This window comes from Anastrepha ludens, unplaced genomic scaffold (genome assembly GCF_028408465.1).
Source record: "Anastrepha ludens isolate Willacy unplaced genomic scaffold, idAnaLude1.1 ptg000176l, whole genome shotgun sequence".
Lineage (NCBI taxonomy): Eukaryota > Metazoa > Arthropoda > Insecta > Diptera > Tephritidae > Anastrepha > Anastrepha ludens.
The window spans coordinates 1-5000 of NW_026530131.1; the positions used below are offsets into that span (position 1 = coordinate 1).

Consider the following 5000-nt stretch of genomic DNA (forward strand, 5'->3'; position numbering starts at 1 on the left):
AGTCCAAGCAGTACTTTAAAATTTAATTTAATGTACATAACAGCATGGACTGCGATATGCGTTCAAAATGTCGATGTTCATGTGTCCTGCAGTTCACACGATGACGCACAGTTTGCTGCGTTCTTCATCGACCCATGAGCCAAGTGATCCACCGCTTAGAGTATTTTTTTATTTATTTTTATTTATAACAAATGTCAATTTTTTTTTGCATATATTAATTGAAAGAGTAAAATTAAATAATAATAATAATAATATATAAATTGATTTTCTTTCAATAATATATATCAAATATATTTAACTCTAAACATTTTTATTAAGTTGCGAATGTCTTAGTTCAACAATAATACAGTGGTGGTATTTATTATGTTTGATTATTTTGTATTTTTTTTAATCATTTTATGTATATATAAATATATTAATAAATATATACCACTTTTGTTATTGTGAACAAATTAACTTATCATTCAATCAAATGAATAATAAGTACAACTTTCTATTTTCATGTTTAAAGGTTTTTAAAAGAAAAAATAAGAAAAAACATTACAAAATGTACCATCCATATTATATTTAATATGATATAATTGATGGATAACAAATTGAATGAAAAAGAATAAAAAGAATATGGATTCAAAATAATTATAAATTTTTCTTTTTTTTCTTTTTTTTTTTTTTTCTTTTGTTTGTTTTTGTTTTTATTTTTTTTGGCATTGTTTGTTTTTCTTACGGATATGGAACACAATAATGATCCTTCCGCAGGTTCACCTACGGAAACCTTGTTACGACTTTTACTTCCTCTAAATAATCAAGTTCGGTCAACTTTTGCGAAACAACCGTGACACACGAGGCGTCACAGTGATCACGTCCGGAGACCTCACTAAATAATTCAATCGGTAGTAGCGACGGGCGGTGTGTACAAAGGGCAGGGACTTAATCAATGCGAGTTAATAACTCGCACTTACTGGGAATTCCAAGTTCATGTGAACAGTTTCAGTTCACAATCCCAAGCATGAAAGTGGTTCAGCGGTTTACCCGGACCTCTCGGTCTAGGAAATACACGTTGATACTTTCATTGTAGCGCGCGTGCAGCCCAGGACATCTAAGGGCATCACAGACCTGTTATTGCTCAATCTCGTTACTGCTAGACGCAATTTGTCCATTTAAGAAGCTAGTGTCCTTATAATGGGACAAACCAACAGGTACGACTCCACTTATATAAACACATTCAAACACTTGTACATTCAAGATGTACGCATGAAAGAAGGCTATATAAGTTTCAACATCATAATCCTGAAAGCATCTATTTAATATATTTGAGTCTCGTTCGTTATCGGAATTAACCAGACAAATCACTCCACGAACTAAGAACGGCCATGCACCACCACCCATAGATTCGAGAAAGAGCTATCAATCTGTCTTACACGCTTATGTTCGGACCTGGTAAGTTTTCCCGTGTTGAGTCAAATTAAGCCGCAGGCTCCACTCCTGGTGGTGCCCTTCCGTCAATTCCTTTAAGTTTCAGCTTTGCAACCATACTTCCCCCGGAGCCCAAAAGCTTTGGTTTCCCGGGAAGCGACTGAGAGAGCCATAGTAGTAGCTACACCCAATTGCTAGCTGGCATCGTTTATGGTTAGAACTAGGGCGGTATCTGATCGCCTTCGAACCTCTAACTTTCGTTCTTGATTAATGAAAACATCTTTGGCAAATGCTTTCGCTTAAGTTAGTCTTACGACGGTCCAAGAATTTCACCTCTCGCGTCGTAATACTAATGCCCCCAAACTGCTTCTATTAATCATTACCTCTTGATCTAAAAACCAATGAAAGTAGAACAGAGGTCTTATTTCATTATTCCATGCACAAAATATTCAGGCATTTGGAGCCTGCTTTAAGCACTCTAATTTGTTCAAAGTAATTGTACCGGCCCACAACAACACTCGATGAAGAGCACTGAAGTAGGTTTAAATAGGAGGAATATATAAAAAATACATTGTATTAATTATATATAAGAACTCCACCGGTAATACGCTTACATACATAAGGTAATGTACATACCACAATATATAGTTGTACTACCCGTATGAAGCACAAATTCAACTACGAACGTTTTAACCGCAACAACTTTAATATACGCTATTGGAGCTGGAATTACCGCGGCTGCTGGCACCAGACTTGCCCTCCAATAGGTCCTTGTTAAAGGATTTAAAGTGTACTCATTCCAATTACAGGGCCTCGGATATGAGTCCTGTATTGTTATTTTTCGTCACTACCTCCCCGAACTGGGAGTGGGTAATTTACGCGCCTGCTGCCTTCCTTAGATGTGGTAGCCGTTTCTCAGGCTCCCTCTCCGGAATCGAACCCTGATTCCCCGTTACCCGTTGCAACCATGGTAGTCCTAGATACTACCATCAAAAGTTGATAGGGCAGACATTTGAAAGATCTGTCGTCGGTACGGGACCATACGATCTGCAAGTTATCTAGAGTTCAACCAATTTAACGATCAAATGATCGCTTGGTTTTAGTCTAATAAAAGCACACGTTCCATAAGGTCCGTGTTTATATTGCATGTATTAGCTCTAGAATTACCACAGTTATCCAAGTAACTGTTAACGATCTATGGAACCATAACTGATATAATGAGCCTTTTGCGGTTTCACTTTTAATTTGTTTGTACTTAGACATGCATGGCTTAATCTTTGAGACAAGCATATAACTACTGGCAGGATCAACCAGAATAATATATATATTTGTTTATATATTTTTCTTTGCTTTTCATATTTGAAAATTTCATAAATTACGGTGTATATAAAAAGTAAAGGGGAAAACGCACATACAATAGAACGTAATTTTAATAACACAATTTATGTATCATCATCATCATCATCATCATCATCATCATCATTATTATTATTATTATTATTTATTAATAATGTGCTTTTATTTGTATAAAATATTTGTATTTTATTTGGTCTTCTTCTTTGTTGTGTTTTTCTTTCATTTTCTTTCGTTCAATGTGCGCTCCCGCCGACCCCTTTAGCTTTTCTTATCAGAATTCAAAAACCGTTTTTTATGAAAAAGAATTTTCGTTCTCTATATATATTTTATATAAAAATATAAGAACGATATTTCTTCTTAATATTTGCCAATTTTCAAATGTATCATTTTTAATAACATTTTACTTTTTCTTCAAATGCATTTTTAATGTAATAATTTCATATATTACATAATTTTTCTCTCTGAATTGAAATTAATAATTCCATAATTCTATTTTTTAATCATAAATATATATATGATTGAAAAAATTTCTCCTTTTTTCTTTTATTTAAAATTTAATTTTTCTTATAATTTTTATTTGTTTTGTTTTTTTTTTTCTTCATCTGTTTAATTTCCTGTATGTATACAAGAAACAAACAGTTGAGGATAATTTCTATGTAATGCTAGTATAGAATATAAAATTTTGAATTCAAAAATTTATTTCTATTTAAACTAACTATAGAATACCAGGAATAAAATACAATGACACCAATATGCCAAGGTTACATTCCATAATATGTTAGTATAGAATATAAATTCTTCATATATGTATATATATTCGAAAATTGTTTCTATTTAAACTAACGTATGGAAAACCATGAATAAAATCACAATACACCAATATGCCAAGGTAACAGTCAATAGTTACATTCCATAATATGTTAGTATAGAATATAAATTCTTCATATATGTATATATATTCGAAAATTGTTTCTATTTAAACTAACGTATGGAAAACTATGAATGAAATCTCACAATACACCAATATGCCAAGGCAACAATCAATAGTTACATTCCATAATATGTTAGTATAGAATATAAATTCTTCATATATGTATATATATTCGAAAATTGTTTCTATTTAAACTAACGTATGGAAAACTATGAATGAAATCTCACAATACACCAATATGCCAAGGCAACAATCAATAGTTACATTCCATAATATGTTAGTATAGAATATAAATTCTTCATATATGTATACATATTCGAAAATTGTTTCTATTTAAACTAACGTATGGAAAACTAGGAATAAATCCACAATATCACCAGTTTAACATAACTCAAATTCGTGTTTCATATAGTTATGATTCGATTTATATGCTTCAATATCATTGGTTAGTTAAATGTTGATATTTTCATATTATTCACATGCCTTCACCGTGAGTGTTTTTTGCCATGCACACCACACATTGTGAAAAATGTATGGGAAAAATTCAATTCAATACATTTCAGTTTGATTTCATATAATTCAATTACATTTTATATATTTCAATAATACCATCAACTTAACTAAATATATATTAAAATACTAAATTATATATATGATGATATTTTCCATATATTTGAAATGTCTTTATTATATATTTATTCAGTTTATCATATGAATGTATTGTGTTAAATTTTACTTTCATACATTTAATCGAATTTAGTTTCATATAAATTCGATTCGATTTTCTTTCATATATCTCACTTGCCTTCACCGTGAGTGTTTCTGACAATGTACACAACGCATTGTGAAAAATGTATGGGCAAAATTTTGTTAAATTTTACTTTCATACATTTAATCGAATATAGTTTCATATAAATTCGATTTGATTATCTTTCATATATTTCACATGCCTTCACCGTGAGTGTTTTTGTTTGTCCATGTACACAACGTATTGTGAAAAATGTATGGGCAAAATTTAACTTAATACAATTCAATATATTTCAAATGTTTTTCTTATATATTTATTCAGTTTATCATATGAATGTATTGTGGTAAATTTTATTTTCATACATTTAATCGAATATAATTTCATATAAATTCGATTTGATTTTCTTTCATATATATCTCACTTGCCTTCACCGTGAGTGTTTCTGACAATGTACACAACGCATTGTGAAAAATGTATGGTGAAAATCTAACTTAATACAATTCAATATATTTCAAATGGCTTTATTATATATTTATTCAGTTTATCATATGA

General features: G+C 30.7%; 1 non-coding gene and 1 pseudogene across 1 annotated transcript; both read right to left on the reverse strand.

Moving 5' to 3' along the window:
* Positions 1-10: 10 nt before the first annotated feature.
* LOC128871439 (5.8S ribosomal RNA) lies at positions 11-163 on the reverse strand (annotated as a pseudogene).
* Positions 164-739: 576 nt separating this feature from the next.
* LOC128871440 (small subunit ribosomal RNA) lies at positions 740-2730 on the reverse strand. Its single transcript, XR_008455981.1, has one exon. It is a non-coding gene; the product is annotated as a small subunit ribosomal RNA (ribosomal RNA).
* Between the last annotated feature and the right edge of the window lie 2270 nt (positions 2731-5000).